This window comes from Phodopus roborovskii, unplaced genomic scaffold, assembly GCF_943737965.1.
Source record: "Phodopus roborovskii unplaced genomic scaffold, PHOROB, whole genome shotgun sequence".
Classification (NCBI taxonomy): domain Eukaryota; kingdom Metazoa; phylum Chordata; class Mammalia; order Rodentia; family Cricetidae; genus Phodopus; species Phodopus roborovskii.
Window position 1 is genome coordinate 8397366 of NW_026126516.1, and position 18565 is coordinate 8415930.

Below are 18565 nucleotides of genomic sequence, written 5' to 3' on the forward strand. Positions count from 1 at the left end.
GACCAGTTAGGCTACTGACCTGGGAGGGTCTGAGGCTAGACACCACCGCCACCACCTCCTCACCCACACCCAGGGTCCCTCTGACTCAGTCCCTCTGCACTTCAAAAGGGGAAGGACACATAGCGACCCTAGCCCTGGGCTCCCCTTAGCCTGGAGCCCCTACGCCAGGACAGCCCACACACGCACACACGAGTCATTTAGGCTGGGCTTGGTCCCTCAGTCTCAATTGCACATTCCTGCTGGACAACCGAGAACTTCCAGGAACTCCGTCAGCAAAATGGCCACTGCCCTGGAACAGGAAGTTCCAGCCTGTCCCAGGGACCCAGGAGGAAGGGACAGCTTGGATTCAGCATCAAAGCTCAGTGGCCCAGCCACTCTCAGGGTCACCCCTGAGGACAGGGTGACAGACCAATTACAGGCTACAATTGCCACCCTGGGAGTTCAGACAGGGGCTTATAAAAACAGCACAACAGAGCCTTATCTCAAAGTCTGTGACGGGCATTGTGGAAAAAGAAGGACTTTGGGGACACTGGTGGAAGAGGGTGGCTGGAAAAGTGACAAAATGAGCATGTTGACCATCACTTAAAAACAAATGAGAAGTTGAACATGGCGGCGGGTGTTCAGAACTTCGGGAGGCAGAGGCAGGCGGATCTCTGTGTGTGAGGCCAGCCTGGTCTACAGAGCGAGTTCCAGGAAGGCCAGGGCTACATAGCAAAGAAAAAGGAAAAAAGTGACGCTCTCTAAGGAGGGGAGAGAACTAGGGGTAGGAGAGATGGGAAGGACCAGACCAGACGGGAAAAGAGAGAGAGCAAGGCTACACAGTACTCAGTTGTTCTTGCATGGGGCGAGAGAGAGAAGCCTGGAGACGGGGAGAACGGGAGCAGTTAGAGGCAGGTGGCAGGTGGCCTCCAGCGTTGTTCCTGGGTCTCTGAACTTGATGCCATGGGACCCTGGAAGGGTCGGGTGCAGAGTGGGCCTGTTTCAGGAAGAACACTCTGGAAGGGAGAAATGAGGTAGCCATCCCGGAAAAACAGTGACCTAGGTAGAGGGGAAGTGGAGGGAGGGGAGAACCCACTGCCAGCCTTGAAGGCGGGTGCCCAAGTTCACAGGGGACCAAACTGGGTTGAGCTAGCTTGAGGGGAGGGGAGGGGGGGAAGGAAGGGGAGGGGGAAAACCCTGGGCAAGACAGGGTAGTAAAGCCCAGCGACCCTGCTGCCCAGGGCAGGTCAAGTGCACACTGGCAAGGTCCTTGATGTCTGAACCTTCCAGCAGGGACGCAGCTCCTGAATATAAATGCGGAAGCTCTTCCTGAAAAAGAGGATGGGGAGGGGGACAGAGAGGAGCCCTGGATCTGGGTCAGCTGTGCTCCCTTCTTCCCCTCCCCCATAGGGCTCACAGCCAAGCCCAGGGAAGCAGAAATCGTGGCCTAGGCATAGGCCTGGCTGTCCTGGCTGGGCACCCACTGACCCCAGCCTCGCCAGCCTGAACAATGGCGCCTTTTGTTCCCATGTTTCCCATTGTCTCCCAACTCTCTCACCCGCCGGCACCAGGGCCAAAGGAGGATTTCCAGGCGGAATCTCTCAATGGGCTCACAGAGAAACATCCTGTCGCTAGGACTTGCTGCCCACAGCCTGAAAGGCCAAGAGGGGAGGGGGAGGGAGCCAGGACCCTCTGCAAACGGCCCCAGATAGGAGCAGCTATTTTAAACACAGCAATCTTTGACCTGAGTGACCTGAGCTGGTAAGAAAAGGTGACTGGGAGGCTGGGCTGCGGCTAAGTGGTAAAGGGCACACTTAGCAGGCACCAGGCCCTGGGTCCCAACCCTGGCACCAAAAATTCATCAAAAAGGTTGTTCAGGCCTCATCTGGCTTTCTTCATCACTGTCAATCAATGAAGATTCACAAACCATCGCTATCCTGAAAACCCTTGCTGGCTTCTCCAAGCAAGCCAGAGGGTACCTGAGGGTAGGTGTCTAACTTTTCCAGAGGGAGACTGAGGCTCACAGAAATGGTAGGCCTAGATCAGATAACAAGGCCAGCATGCGTGTACACACACACACACACACACACACACACACACACACACACACACACAATTTAAATTATTTAAAATAATGTGTGTAGCAAATCTATTACATATGATAAGATCTAATACGACACGGAGGGCCAATCTATGGTCAGGTCCTCCGCTCTGTGCTAGGGTTCCTAATTCTGGCTTATACATGGGGGGGGGGATCACATGGTGGCACTTTTGATGATGGGAAGGATTATCGGAAATTTCTAATTTCCATTTATAAACATGTTCATATCTTCCGAGCTTCTCTACTGTGAACAATGGGCTATGGAGGGGCAGGTGACCCCTCAGGTGATCAGTCACAGGTGTAGGGGACAGGCAGGAGCCTGAGTCCTGGTGGGACCAGGGGAGACAGCAGCTGGCAGGTCCACCCCTGGGACATTTGTCCAGCATAACGCCCTGCACATGTGGCCATCACACCACACTTATCACACCACACTTCACACTGAGCCCAGACAAGCATGGAGGCATGACACTTGCCACTCTGCAACCCAGACTGACCCACTACACCAGCAGAGGTTCCAGTAACCCTGAAGCACCTACTGGCTAAGCAAGAGGCATGTTCATCATTGTGGGGGGATGGGAGCTGCCCTTCACAGGCCAGGAGAAATGGGCCATATGGGCTCTGGAGTCAAGAAACTTCTAAGTTTTCTACCAGAGTCTGACCTGCCCAGTCCACACAGCTGCCCACTGCTCACACGGAAGATGAGGACCACCCTCCAAAAAGAATGGCTACCTCATGCATCCAGTTCAACAGCCGGTCTTCCTGGAGTAAGGGGAGGGAGACCCCAGCTAACTCAGTATCCCTGGGTCACCACAACCACACCACAGCAGCACAGAGGATGCCCAGGTGCTGATGCCGAAAATGGCTATTGCCCTAGTGTTCTGCAATAGACAGCTGTCGTTCAAGAATAAGCTAAGTCAGGGCTGTGGGAACGGAGCTTAACAGAGCAGAATGGGTGGGGTTAGGGAAGGGACCCCCAAAACTCAGAGTGCTCAAGGTTAGATCTCAGCTCTGCTGCCATTTACACTAGGATTCTTTCTGGTTTGTTCTTTTGTTTTTCAAAACAGGGTTTCTCTATGTAACAGCTCTGGCTGTCAGGGAACTAACTCACTTTATAGACCAGGCTGGCCTTGAACTTACAGAGATTCACCTGAATCTGCCTCCCGAGTGCTGGGATTAAAGTCATGCACCACCCCACCCCACCCTCCACCCCTGCCCCCCCCCCCCCGGCAATACTGGGATTATGTGGGGGAGGGGGTCAAGACAGGGTTTCTCTTTGTTGCTGTCCTGGAAGCCTGTGGACCAGGCTGGCCTCCAACTCAGAGATCTGCCTGTCTCTGCCTCCGGAGCGCTGGGGTTAAAGGCGTGAGCCACCACTGCCCAGCAAATACTGGGATTTTTAAAGGCAGACTACATAACTTCTCAATGTCCCCTTTAGGCAAAGAGGAATCATAGAGTTTCTCGGCTTTGAAAAGGTTGATGTCACTATGCACATATCTTGTTCATGATGTGCATCAGCCAACAACAGAACAGCGTGCAGAGGCGGAAACTGAGGCACGTGGCTTTGTACGACTTGTCTGGGTCACGCGGGCGGAACCACAGCTCGAGCTCAGGTGCAAGGGCTCCCCACCTTGCTGACAGCCTCAGAGTGTCCACCAAGTCACCTCTCACCTAGCCAGCAAGTCAGCATGACAAAACCAAGCACTGAGTCCAAGCCCTGGGGCCCCTTCCCTGAAACACAACCTCAAGTGGGGGGAGGAGACAGACGCTCACCACGCGGGGCTCTCTGGGATCGAGGACAGCGTTTGGACAGAATACTATTCCCAGCTCACTCTTCCCCACCTTGAATGACACCCACACCATGTGTCAGTGCTCACCGCCATGTGGTCTCGAAGCCCAGGGAGGGAACAGACTGATCTGCGGGCAATGTCAGGGGCCCTAAAAGTGAACCTCAAAGAGGGGGTGAGCCCACAGCCTACTTGAACAGACCAGGTCCCTAACTCCCCCGGGGCACCAACAGAGAACTGTGCCCTGCTCTTCCTGCAATGGAGACAGCCCTCCATCTGTCTCCCACACAGAGCCAAGTGAGACGCAGCCTAGGGACCAGAAAGCACAGCAAGCCTCACCCGAGGCGCACAGGTCCCATCTGCCACTAATGGCCTTCGCAGCAGGCGGTGTGGCCACTGGAGCAAGCCTGACCCAGAATTTTGACAGTCAGGGCACTGAACCACTAGAGCCCTCTCGCACAGTGGCACAGTGGGGACACTGGGGCACACGGTATGGGGACACCTGGGAACTCACCGCAGCACACCAGCGTAGCACAGAGTGGGATGAAAAACATGGCCCCGATGTGAACATTCACAGGACCAAGGCAGGTGTCCCTGACTGGCGCGGGCACACGTGTTTGGAAAGAAGGTCCTCACACACATGGCCTCTGCCGTCTGTGCCACTGAAGCTATGCTGAGAGGAGCAGCCAACACGAGGGAGGGCAGGTCGGCAAGGCTGCCACCGGCTGCTCCTCCTACCACCCATGCTGATGCCGACAAGGCCCTGTGACTAAGGGAAGCTCTACCTTTAGCAAGGCCCCAAGTCATGCCCGGGAGCCTCAGGCCTGCAGAGGGGACAAGGGTAGGGTGGGGTGAGGCCAACAGGAGAGAACTGTGAGGGGCAAGAACCGACATCCACTCCCCCTTCCCCACAAATTCTCCACCTGGCGGGCTGCGTCTCCTAGGGCTCCAAATGGGTAACCCTGATGTGGAGAAGCAGCGGTACTGGGGTGTTTTACAAACGGCACGCCCCCACCATTTGTAAGTAAAGAAAGCTCCTGCCATAGTCCACAGAGCTTGCTTCTGCACCCAAGGCTAAAGGTCAGAACAAAGTCTCCTCAACACCTCAGATGGAGCTCTTGATTGTAAATGCCCCTATTAGTTTTTAAAGGGGGGGGGGGATCAGTAAACCACATACATGTACTCCATGGCCTAGATCCTCAGAAATCTCTTAAGAGTCCACTGCAATCCAGGAATAGGGACACACATCTCTAATCCTAGCACTAGAGAGGAAGAGGCAGGAGCATCTGTGAGCTCCAGGCCGGTCTCATCTACAGTGAGTTCCAGGATAGCTGGAGCTACTTAACAAGACCCTGTCTCAAAAAAGAACAAATAAACAAACAACAGGGAAAAAAAGAAGAAGGGGCTGGAGAAGTGGCTCAGAGGTTAAGAGCATTGGCTGTACTTCCAGAGGTCCGGAGTTCAATTCCCAGCAACCACATGGTGGCTGACAACCATCTGAAATGAGATCTGGTGCCCTCTTCTGACATGCAGAGATACATACATCACCGTATACGTAATAAATAAATCTTAAAAAAAAAAAAAAAAAAAAAAAAGAGTCTACTTCAGAGGATGGATGGAGAGTCTACTCAGCAGTTAAACACAGACTGGACCTGAATTAGGCTTCAGCACCCAAGCTGTCAATGGCTTACAGCTCCCTGTAACTCCAGCTTCAAGGGATCCTACGACCTCTTCTGACCTCCACAGACTCCTACACACACTTGGTAATCACTCACACAGACACATAGACAGATATAAAAATAATAAAAACAACTCTTAAGGGGGAAAATGACTCCACTCCCTGGGTGACAGAGCTGATGATGGACAGGAAGAGAGCTCCCAATGCAACATGGCCACATAGCCTGACACCCAACAGATTCCTGGTTTGCTTGTGAAATACTGCCTTGGAGGTTCCAGAGGAAAGGTTTGGGGTGAAGACCACAGACTCAAGAGGCCTGGACAGACACCTCCCAGCAGCCACGCTTCTCAGAACAAGGTCAGAGGCAAACAGGGGCTCACGGGGCCGGAGGACCTCTTATGTCTGTTCCAACTTCCCCAGAATAACAGAGGGTCTGCTTTCAGCTCCCCTACAGGCTCATCCAAACACAAAAGCAGGACAGTGTAGCAGGCAGGCGGCCACTCTAGCCTAGAGTCTCTTACACTCAGCAGTCTCAGAGACGGCTGCTACTTGAATAATGGAGCATCAGTCTCCCTAAGAGGACCATGGAGCCCCCTACCAGGCCCTCCCAGCGTCTCTGCCTGCAAGGCTGCACACAAGACCTGCTACTGTACGCCTTCTTGTTGCCAATCAGCAGCCCCTGAAGGGCAAATGGGAATGATCCAACCTGTGCTGAACGGGGGGGGGGGGGGTGCAGGAGGGCAGGACAAGACAGCCTTCCTCGTGCATGAAGAAACCATGTGGCCCCTGTGTCTGATTGTCCCGTTTATCCATGGTCTTATATTAGTCATCCATAGTTGACTGGGGCCTAAGGTCATTAAGTGGAAAATCCCCAAAATAATTATAAAGTTTTAAACTGTACTTGGGCGAGCGGTGTGATAAAATCTGATGCCACCATGCTCTCTCCCGGGATTCTGATCACACCTGGGAATCTACATCTTGAATAGCACCCACCCATCTTGCCTCCCTCATCAGTATGGTGCACAGACCATTCAACACTAGCCAAGGGTTTAGGCATCCCGCTCGGGGTCCTGCGAGCCCCTCCCGGAGGAGACCGGTGCATGTATCACCATTTGCCGGTAAAGATATCTACGGGATGTACAAGCGACTTTCTCCTTGCCCCAAGGCCGGCCCTAACACTCCTGAGCCTGAGTTAAACAACAGCCAGGGCAGGTTCATATAACCAGAGGAAGAGAGCCTATTAACACATTCAAAAGTCACCAGAGGCCAGGTGCACAGGAACAAGATCAGCGTTCAAAAGAAGGGGCCAGTAAGATGGCTTAGCAGAAGACACTGCCCTGGAAACCTCGATGACCCACCAGAGCTCAATCCTCAAATCCCATGGTGGCAGAAGAAAACTCCTGAAAGTTGTCCTCAATCTCCACAGGTGTGCCATGGGACAGGCATCTCACACACACTGACACACTCACACACACACACACACACACACACACACACACACACACGCAAAATGATGTGCACAAAAGATAAATGTTTCTTAAGAAGAAGCAACTGAGCCTCCCCTTGCCTTCCCTGGTGTTTGGGGGTGGTGATGGGGTATTGGCAGGTGAGGCCTGTAGGGACGGGAGGGCAGGGGAAATCCAATCCCCCACGGGGTGTGGGCGTACTACAAATGATCCTGTGGCTGCTACTTCTGATTCTGGGTCAGACTAGGTCCCCAACTGGCTACTGGCTGAGCATTTGGAAAGTGACAGCCTGAAGCCAGAAAGTCAGCCATGGCTACTGTAGGTCCTTAAAGCCCCAAAACAACAGGAATGGAGTGGGGGGGGGGTAACAAAAGATACTACTACTGCTTTGTCTGGACAGGAAATGTAGCTAATCTGGAAGCAGCCACCTCAGTGAGGCTCATAACCAAGAAAGGCTTGGACTTTTAGATCTTTCTCAAATTCCTCAGAGGTCTCTGGGCACCAGAGACCAACAGGTAAAGTGAGACGGAGAAATTGAGAAGAGACCAAGGGAGAAAAACCCATCATGAGAAGAAACTCATAGGGAAGCTAGGGTGAAAACTGCCTAAGGCTAAAGTCCTCCTACCTACCTACACACACCCTACACACGCACACCTTACACGCGTGCGTGCGCGCGCACACACACACACCCTCAAAAAGAGAGGCACACAAAGTCAGCAGGGTAGCCTCCAAAGACAGAAATGGTGAGGGTCACACAGCTTGTCAGTCAACAGGCAGACACGAGGCCTGCTGGGACATCCAAGATGCTCAGCTAGCTCAGGACACTGGAGGCTCCAGCCAACCTCCCACTTCCCACATGAGTTCTATGGAGTTTCCTGATGGTGAGTTGACTCTGGTTTCCCCCAGCCTTGGGCTCACTAACCCAACAACTGGGGCTCTTCATCTGTTCTGAGTCTCAGGGTGTGATGGCACGTGTAAGCTGTGTCCCCAGGACAAGGAATGAGTGCACAGTCTTTTCAGGAGCTGGGGGAGGGGGGGGTCTCTGAAGCCATTCATGCCCACAGCAAAGGAGCTACAGAGGCCACCGAGCATTTGGTCAACGTACACAGATCTAGACAAGGATGGCAAAGAGCAGCAGGGTAACCCCAAAAGTTAAGAAAGATTCCAGTATCCCTGACTGGCACAGCAGTGCCAGGAATCCAAGGACCACTGGCACCCAGTGATCGGCCTTCCCCTTCACCCGCTCCAACCCCTCCCCTGCCTCTTCTTGCTCATGGAACAACAAGGGGCTTTTTCTTTCATGCAGGAGTCTTACACTTACACTCTGCAGACTGAGCTGCACTCGGACCTGCACGTGGTCACAGGGCCCACAGCCAGGCCAGCACCCATGCGACAACCTGGTGGGAAGGGGTGAGGAGGCCCGCAGATCGCAGAGGTGGCCTCGGAGACTGCCTCCAGGGGTGGAGACACTGGCAGAGGGATCGGGGCCTCCTGGCCACTGTCCTGGAGCGGGATTCCTAGCTCCCCGAGACTGTCTCGGGAGAAGTCCCCACACTTAGAGCCTGCAGCACTGGTCACTCAGGGAACTGCAGAGGGGGCTAGCTGAGTAGGGCAGTGCTCTCAGGGAGAAGACAAGGAGAATCACAGGATTGGGGGCAGGGGACAGAGAGTCCGAGGCCTTGGCCACTGACACCAAGGATCCACTCCCCTGCCCCCATCAGGTCCCTCTACCTCAGCAGGGTAGCTGTGTATACAAAGTAGGGTCAAAGCTAAGGAAAGGCTTCCCTTTGACCTCCCACGGGGCGGGACACCCCAGTGTCCCCCTCACCCCTATGGTCTGTAGGACCCTGTGTCCAGTCTCTCTCTAGGCTGCATCACTGAGATCAGATCAATGTCACCCTGAAAAACACACACAGAGCAGGCTCAGCATAAAGCTGCGGGGGGGGGGGGGGCAGCAGAGCCCCAGGTGTGGTGTCTAATGGGCTCGTCACCAGAGACAGCTAGAGAAACGGCCCACAGCTGGACCCTGGAAGCTCCTTTAACCCCAGGAGGAGTATACCCATTTGCCAGTCACAGCCTTGGCCACCACAAGTAATCAGTGGCAGGGAGAGCCAGCACTGGGGTCTTCCGCCTGCCTATCCTCTAAAAGTGAAAACGGGGCCTGCCACTGGCCTGTGTCCACCTACCCCGTGACCCCTTCAGTTTATAAACCATTTTCTTTGTTTTCTGATCCTGCATCCTTCTTGGGCTCCTCTGAAAAATAAAAAGCTGGCAGCTGGGGATCAGTTGGTTGAGTCCTGGAGGGGACCCAGGAGCCAGGGGACCTTCTCGGTGTTTGGGTTTCCTGCAGACACATGGACCACCCCCCAGCTACACATTGCCCCAGCTACACATGGGCAATGCTAGCACCCACGACCACAAGACACCCACCCTGCCCATGGCTCAGAACACAAAGGCTTCCCCCAGGCACAGATTGGATGAGGACCACATGTCACACATCCTGTACCTATCTGCCTCAAGGGCCAAACTAAGCTTCTACGAAAAGTGTGTAGGAGTAGAAAAGAGGTATCATGGAAGGGCCTGGGGTGTGCCTGAACAGTGCACAGGCTTAAGGCCAGAACGCCAGGACCCGAAGACAAGATTGGTGGGGATGTGCAAAAGTCCCCAGGGCCAAGCTCCCACGTCCCAATGATCTACAGAGCCCTGTCCTGCAGGGCTGCCCAGGTCAGGCTGTTTCTTAGCTCCGTGTAAACAAGGCTCCAAACACACGGGTGCTTCTGTGTGAAGAAGCACTGCCCTGCCCCGCCTCACTGCCATGGCCCTAAACAGAGGTAGCCACCTGGGGCAATGCACCGCTCAGTGGGAGGGGCCCCAACTGAGAGACCTTGAAGTGAGGCTGGCCGAGATTTGGGCACAGAGGCAGGGGACCAAATCCACAGGATGGAGCTGGCCAGGATGGTGGCCAGCAGTCCTAGAACAGACAAGCCATAGGCAAAAACTCGGACTGGAGAGAGAACCACCATTACTGCCAGGAAGTCAGGGAAGGGGTCACTGGCACTCACACCCTGGGTCCTAGAGGACAACATCAGAGGGCCGTCAAAGGCTATAGGCTAAAGGTTACTAACCTGAGCCCCTTTCCCAGGGGCTGTTACAAGAAGCAGCAGAAATTCCAGTCCATGGAGAGGGGAGTTTCCCCCCACCCTAGAGAGGAGAGCAAGACGGTAGAAAGGCAGGTTTGTTTAATTGCTTTGGACAAGGAAACACTGGCCTGTTTGCAGAGAAGGATCTAGGGAGAGACCCAAAAGGAACAACAGAAAGGAGACAATGGGGGGGTGTCCCCACAGGAGAAGCTGACCTAAGGGCAGAGGGAGGGAGGCTTGCTGTGCCAGCTAGGACAGAAGGAGCTGAGAAAGTAAGACCCTCCCCACTTCTGAATGCACACAAAGGTGGGCCATGCCCATTGCTGAAAATATGGGACACAAAAAAGGGTAGGCAAACAGGACAGTTTCCCATTGTCCCACCCTCTGCGGAGAGGCATTAAGCAGCCAAGCGGCTGGGAAATGGAGCCTTGGCCCGGGCAGTGTGGCCGGAACCTGTCACAAAGGGCCACTCCCAGAGCGGGCTCATTAGGGAGGCCAGCCGGTGCCGCACATGGTGACAGGCGGGTGCATTCAGGGCCCGGCACACAATCAAGCTCTTGTGATGGGGAAAGGAGCAGGGTGCTCAGGGCAGCCTCTGGTTCCTGGACAAGAGCAAGCCTCCTTCTTGCCTTACAATGTGGAAGCTGACGGGAAGGCAGATTTGGGGAGACAAAGAGATGAATCCCCCTGACAGTAGATGTTCTATTTCTGGAAATGGGTCGACTCTTCAATAGCCGCCATCTCCGTGCCACCGGCCCTGTTTGCATCTGTCCCCTTGAAGATAGCCTAAACGCCGTTACCACTCCCTTCAGGGAGGGCTTGTCCTGAGCAATCGAGAGCTGGAAGCATCTGTGCCCAGCTATAACTTAGAGATGCTGCAGGGGTGGGGGTGGGGGGTTGTTTGATTTCGAGCTGACCTATGTACATCATGAGAAATGGTCCTGGCTTTCTGCAAATGCTTCCAAGCCCTCAGCTGGGACCACTAGAGCTGTGTCCTTGGGTACCCACTCGGCACAGGTCGGCGAGGGGGCAACGCAAACCCCCTTGAACCGACACTGGCCTCTGCCCCCCAGCTCCAGCCTGAGATGCCCCACCATGGGCCAGCATCCTCCACTGACTGACCAACAGGGAGAAGCCCAGCTCACTGTCCCCTGTGGGTCCCACAGGTTTCTCCAGAGCCTCCTGTAGGGACTCTGGCTCTCACTGCCCGCAGGACCCAGAAGCCACAGCATCTATCAAAGCCCTGGCACCTGCTCTGAGACTGGACCCAAGCAAAAGGTTCCGTTTGTTTGTTTGTTAGTTATTCAGCCAGGTCTAATCCCAGCACAGTCAGGCAGATCCCTGCAAATTCAAGGTAGCCTGGTCTACCCATCACATTAAAAAAAAAAAGAAGCAGGTGAAGAAGGGCCAGCGGAAGCAGAGTGCACGGTCACAGTGACTAAAGAAGGTAAGAAGGTACGCTGTGCGCACACCACCACTACCTCGGCAGGGTCGTTTCTTTGGGGGAAGGGGGAGTGGATAAGACCACTAGGTGCCAAAAATAGTAAACGAGGGGGGAAAAGGGAAGTGACCAGAGCAGCTTGGCCTCTATCCAGTTTAGAATATGAGAGGGCGCTCTCCAGCCTTTCTAAGCCAGCCCCTCGTCCCTGGCCCGGGTCCTGAATGCACACCTGTTTTGTTCTCCAGAAGACTGGACAGTGCCATGGCTGCATTCTACTCTCAGGAGGGTTGCAGGCTGTGGCGAGGGGGTGCCAAGAGCAAAAGCAGGCATCCTCTGACCCAGCAAACAAACCTGCGCCAAAATGGAGGTTCAGGGTTGCCCTAAGCCTTTGTGTGGAATCCATCCGATAGCAGAGGTCAGAAATTCCATCAGGCCCTCAGGAGGAGCGGTGACCCAAACAGAGCCCTGGCCTCGTCAGCACTGGTCAGGCCATCATCTCAAGGTACTGGTGTGTGTGTGTGTAGCCACAAGCAGCCCCAGAAGCCTGAGTCCTGTCCCAAACTGAAGACCCCTAGAGCCCAGATGTTATAGGGGTGAGTAAAACATCCATTCTTTGCAACAAGCAGGCAATAATTTGTAGTAAAAAGACAGTTTGAGATCCAGTCCCCCACCCCCGGTGCCAAGTCTGAAGAGTCAAGAAAACAGGGGTCCCGGGCTCCCAAATGGACAGATGAGAATGACAGACCCAAGGGTGGGTCCCCTTCCCTCCCAGCTTCCTCCTGAGAGCCAGAGGATTCCACACAGCTTGCTCAGGGTTTCCGGCTCTTGCTGGCCAGGCATTTCCTCCACTCCAAGTCGCCAGCACACTGAGCACCATCTACTCTGGGACAGCACTGATTGACGGAGAGAGACACAAGGCACAGAGGAACTCCCAGAAGACCCCACTCCACCCCCCATGATGCTAGGGAAAAGGGAGTGAGCCGAGAAGACAGTAGTGCCAGCCTGACAGGCCTTCGGAGACCCAGAATGAGGGACCAGGAAGTAGAGTTGACGGCCTCCAGGGTGGGGCCTGCACCTTAGTGAGATAGGGATACACCGCATTTCCAGAGAATCTGGTGATGAATGGGCAGGTCTCCGGGTCTTCCTGCCCTGCTTCCCAGACAGCTGGAGTCCAGTGGGGACCCCTTAAGACCAGGCACCGACCCCAGAGTGAGCCAGCTCCCTATCTGTCCAGAACCATAGGCCTATGGGGCTATGCCTGACTTTAAGAGATGGCTTAGTGGTTAAGAACACTGGCTATTCTTGCAGAAGACTCTGGTTCGGTTCCCAGCACTCACATGATGGCTTACAACCATCTGTAACTTCAGTTCCAAGGGACCCTACACACTTTCTTGACTTGCACCAGTGCACTGCACACACCTAGTACACTTACACAGGAGCAGGCACAACATACACATAAAATTAAAAAAAAAAAAAACAAGAGAGGGCTTCACCCTGTAGCCCTGGCTGGCCTAAACCCACAGAGATTGGCCTCCGTTGGTCTTACAGTGCCACATCCGATGACAATCTTTCTTCTTTAATCTTAATAAAATAAACTTAAATTTACACAATCCTATCACTTTAAGAGAGGGTTTTGCTCTTATCTCCAAGTCCTGTGGGTTCCTTCCATTGAGGTCCCCTGGTCCCTAAGGCTTGGGAAAATGAGAACTAGCAACATGTATTCCCGAAACCCCCAGGGCAGCCCTTGCACAGGTCACAGACCCTGACCCTAGCATAAGTGTAGCCATGCATCCTAATTATTCTGTAATGGGGACAGAACTCCAGTTGCGATGCAGACAAAAATGTCTCCCACAAGTGTCTGACCCGATGTCCCTGGAGGCCAGGACCACCTAACACTACATGTCAGAGGTCCAAAGAGGGGCTTGGAGCAGACTGAGCCTAATGCAAAGGTTCTTAACCTATGGCCATTACTAGAGTCCTGGCCTTCCTGGGGGCCCTGAGCTTCCTGTTCCTGCCCTTAGCCCAGCCCACAGGCCATTCACCAGATAGACGCTCCTTAACTGTTACTCCCAAGCTACGGTGACATGAATCACTGTGGAGGGGCCAAGACCTTAAGAGTATACATGCTCATTAAACGTATGCTAGGGTGGCCCTTCCTGCTTAAAGGGCCAACTATGAGGTCAACTCCCACTCCCAGTTGCCGCGGCACCTGACAGCTCTTCTGTAGTACACCCAAGACGTGGACATCTACAAGTGACACCCAAGGGAAAGCCCTTCACCAGTCAGTGTCCAGACAGGGTGACCACACACCTCCCCTAACAGAGGGCTGGCTCCTGCCTCTAGAGGCCACAGGATTTATCTGGACCATTTCCCTTGCAAGCGCTGACCTGTCACTGGAACTTTAGGACTCCACACGTAGGGCTGGCTGCACACAGCACCCACCTCTGCCCCACTGAGGCTATTTTCCCATGATGCTCCAGTTCCCACCTTCAGAACTTAGCCATTCTGCTCCTTCTTGAATACAAAGCCATTTTGCTTCTGTTCAACGGGACAAGAGCTCCCTGCCTCTGAGACAGGACTGGGAGGGCACAAAGGCTCCACTCACAAGCACGGGTTAGGGGTTCCCTACCCACACCCCAGGTAGAGCTTCCCAGCATGAGACTAGGACCCAGAAGAAAAGAGAAGCCACAGACTCCTCCTTTAAAGGCTCACCTGTAGGAGCAGGATATTACAAATGAAGAAACTGAGACCTGGAGGGTCAGTAAGCTAGCAAGGTCTCCGATCAGGCAGGACAGAGCTCATTCAGGCTCTCCTGGCCCTAGAGCTAGAGCCCTAGGCAGCAGGCACGGTTATGCCTTAAGCTTAGCACTGGGTGTTCCCAGAGAAGGTGCATTCAGGCTGTCATACAAAGATACCTTCCCTCCTCCCAAAGGTCAGTCATGTTTCCCATTGTCCAGATGAGTGGTTCAGGGACTTGCCTAAGAGTTTCAAGGAACTGTGACTGCAGCCATAGGGCATGGTGTGTGCAGAAAACTGGTATGTGAGCCTGTGCAAAGCCCAACACTCAAGAGGCAGAGGCAGGCAGATCTCTGTGAGTTCGAGGCCAGCCTGGTTTATAGAGTGAGTCCATCCAGGACAGCCAGTACTGTAACAAAGACAAACCCTGTCTTAGAAAAAGAAGGAAGGAAGGAAGGAAGGAAGGAAGGAAGGAAGGAAGGAAGAAAGAAAGGAAAAAATTAGCAGGTATGTGTAGGAGCTGGTTTCCTCATAAAATATTCTGGTCATGGATCATTATTTCACAAAGTTTGTGTCCCAGGAGCTCAGAGGCCTAACATGGGACATAGTTGTAGCAGGCTGATCACTGTGATAAGCCAAAATGAGTGTAAGAGGAAGACATACTGAGAGACACCCTGCAGAGGATGCTTTTCTCCAAAAGGCAGCGCAGATCTCCCTGGCAAGAACTGACTCTTGTACTGCATGTGCCGTCCCCACGGAGCTCACACATGGGCTGGCCAGCTAACACAGAAGCCCTAGAATCACTAGCCCGAGACCCTAGATGCCCTGAGGGGACCAAAGCAATGCCCATCACCTCATCACGCCTCAGCTGGACAAAAAGCCTCCTGGAAGCATAAGGTAGCCCTCCCTGGACAACTAGCAAGTTCCTTGTGGTAAATGTGATGTGCTCAGTGGGTCACCTGCCTATGAATGCCTGGGGCCCTCTGAGGTCCTAGCACCCAAGTCCATGACAATCTCACAAACCCCTCCACCAGAGTCAGGCTGGGAGAAAAGGGAAAGCTTGCATAACCCGCCCATTATCTCCTCTGACCTTTGCTCCAGGCTGGCAGGCTTAGGAAAGGCAGCCTTATTAATAGAGCCCTGAGGCCTCCTGGAAAAAAAAGACCTATTCACCACCAGCTTGCTCTGTCTTTTTTTTAAAGGCCCAGACCACCCCCTACTCCACCACCCCCAAACCAACAAAAACAAAAATGGGAGATCAAACCCTGCTCATTCTGCATGGCTCAAAATGTTAACCCAAACACGAAAAGATAAATGGCACTCACAGCTTGCTGGAGGTTCTGAGTTAGCCACAGGGGATGGGGGGGGAGGGTGAAGGGCACACCCAAGGACAGGGGATCGGTGGTGGGGTTAGAAGGATGGGAGAGGGACAGAAGGAAAAAAACTAACTGAAAAGGCTTCCTTTTCTGGTGTGTGTGTGTGTGTGTGTGTGTGTGTGTGCACGCGCGCACACGCACGTGCACGTGTGTGCATGCTGTGTTGCTGTCAATGGAGTTCTATACTGTGTTGAGCAAATGCTCTACCCCTGAGCTACACCCTAGAGGGAAAATGTTTTTGTCTGAAAGTCACCTCACTTGGGGAAAGAAAGGGCAGCTGCATTTTTTGGCATTTAAATCGTCTCAGCTTGCAGGGCTAGATTGGAATGCCGGCAAGGGCACCCTATACCTGACTTTACTTAGCCAGCCAGGACCCAGCCTCTCAAAAGCAGCCCAGCGCCTGCCCGGTGCCTGCCTATTTGCATATGCATTCAGAGGCTAGCCAAGCCCACCTCAGCCAGGACTGCCTGGAATACAGATGGCCTCCTCCACCACTGCCACACACCCTACAGGGCTTGTGGGTACAGCAGCACTGGTCCCCCAAAGAGGACTACAGGGCCCCAGTCCCCCTGGCTCAGCAGCAGGTACAGTCACATACAGCTCAGATGGGGATAAACCACAAGCAGTCTGCAAGGCAAGCAGGGTACGGAAGAGAAGCCAAACTGTGCTGCCAAGCCTCCTCCAACCACTGCTAGGACCACTATGGGCAGGTGCCAACCTCACTGACCTTTCTGGACTAAAGGGCTCTGTGGGCTTCCCTCCACCTTCCAGAAAGACAGGGAGGCAAAATTAACCAAGTTGCCCAAGATACATGAGAAAGTCAAAGTGTCCAGACCCTATGGATAATTGGGTTACCAATGAGCCACTCTGTGGTTACTGATAAGGAAGTAACACTTCCCGGAATGGGAAGAGTCACAGCCAGGTCAGGAATGAAGAACAGGGAGGCATCCCTGTTACCTAACAGGAAAGCAAAAATGACACCCACAAGAGCCTCAAGTCATTCTTGGCAGAAACATCAATGACCCTGGTAAAAGTCCCAGCAAGACAAGGCTGGGTCCTCAGTGTTCCTCCCCTTGCACATCTACAAAACAGGGCTGATGCAAGCTGCCCATGACTGCACGTCAAGTCCAGGCACTAAGAACATCGTGACTCTACTCTGACTACCACCAGGACTCCCTTTCTCTCTCTTGGCTCAACCCTGCTCTGCAAAGCCAATGTGAGCTACAGGTACTAGAACAGAGAAGCCTAGTTTTTCTTGTTTCCTGGGATTCTAAGCACATTAGAGGGAGGATATCTCATGGCCACCCACTGACTTCAAGAGACAAAACTAAAAAGAAGAATCCTGTGTGTAACTGAAATTTGTAATAACAATGTTGAGTTTTCATTTCTGGGCCAAAGCAAAGCTTGGCTACTACAAAAATCTGCAGCAATTTTGTTGCAAAGAGTCTTGGGGGGGGGTCTGTAGGAAACGGGACACTTCTACCCCTACCCATCCCCAGAAGGTGGAAAAAACCTCCAGCCTGGCCAGGTCTTTAACTGCTGCATTATTCACTACTGCAACTGGAACGCTGGGCCTTGCTCATCTCCTTGCACAAAACATGACTACCCGCAGTCTGCAAAGAGGTGGGGGGTACTCAAGCAAGGCAGTGTAGTGTCCTCTGGAGAATCACCCTGGCCAAGGGCTGCTGATGACATAGCTGAAAACCAGCAACTGTCTTCCCTGACTGCAAAAATTCCCCTCCTTTATGATGCACTTGGGGAAATCAAGACCCAGAGCACTGACTCTCCCAGAGCCCCCAGAGAGGGGAAGCCAGAGAGGTGCATGCACTGTAAAGAGGGGTGCGCATCCATCCCCCATCAAATTAAGCTGGGACTCTGCAGGTGGGGGCTTGACTGAGTAGCTGTAGGGGAGGACCTGTGGATGCATTGTTACAAAAAGAAACTGGAGTTACAGCGGTAGATTGATAATCAGGAACAAAGTATCCATGTCCTTCCCCAATCCTTCTCTGAACTCCCAAGCTCTGCAGAGTGGATAAGGAGGAAACCTCCACATCCGGACTGCAGCTCCTCCTACCTGTCCCCACCCCAATATGCCTGTAGAGGGTTTGGCCAGGAAACTAAAGAAACTAAAGATAGCTCTAGCTGTCAGTTTGGGAAGAGTTCTTCTAAGATAGTGTATGGACACAGAAAGGCTTTAAGGAGAACAGAAAGGGACCAACAGTTCAGGCAGAAGCAGGTGCCACCAACATTGGGAACCAAGCTTCCAAGCATTGTGTGGAAACTGGTTAGTACAGCATCCGGTAGTCGGGACAGGAGGGAAGCTCCAGGGCAGAGAGAGGCACCGAAGGGACACTATGGCGGTGACGCACACGGTACAGGCAGAGCTGACCTCCCACCTACCTCTAGCCACAGTTGACCCCAGCATTTCTTGTAAGACGATCAAGCTTACATACAAAAGCTCTTCAGGGGCGTTATTTATCTCCACCTCACACCCACCCCGGTGAGGCAGGGATCAGCCTCTCCCACTTATTAGGAAGAAAGGAAACCAAGGCACACGGAGAAGCCAGAATCCATAGCAACTATATCCTCTGGGGAATGCTGTAGAGACCAAGTTGAGAAAGGTGTCCCGACCAGTAGTGCAGGATTTATGGGAAACCAGGAAGCCTCTTATCTTAGCCCAGAGCGCTCTGGCCCAGATGCCTCAAGGTCTCAACACCAGTGCCAGTGGCCCGGCCCAGCCCGGCCCAGCCCAGCCCAGGAGGAGACCGGGCTGCAAGGAAGCAGGGGAGGAAACTGGGCTGGAAGGAAGCCCAAACCTACAGCGCAGTTATGGACGCTCCCTGGGTTTGGGGAACAACTGTGGC

The 18565-nt window shown here is 53.5% G+C and overlaps 1 protein-coding gene across 1 annotated transcript in view; it reads right to left on the minus strand.

Moving 5' to 3' along the window:
* The window catches only part of Ccdc85c (coiled-coil domain containing 85C), a 64864-nt gene that overhangs the window by 44884 nt on the left and 1415 nt on the right, over nucleotides 1–18565 (minus strand). The window lies entirely within an intron of this gene.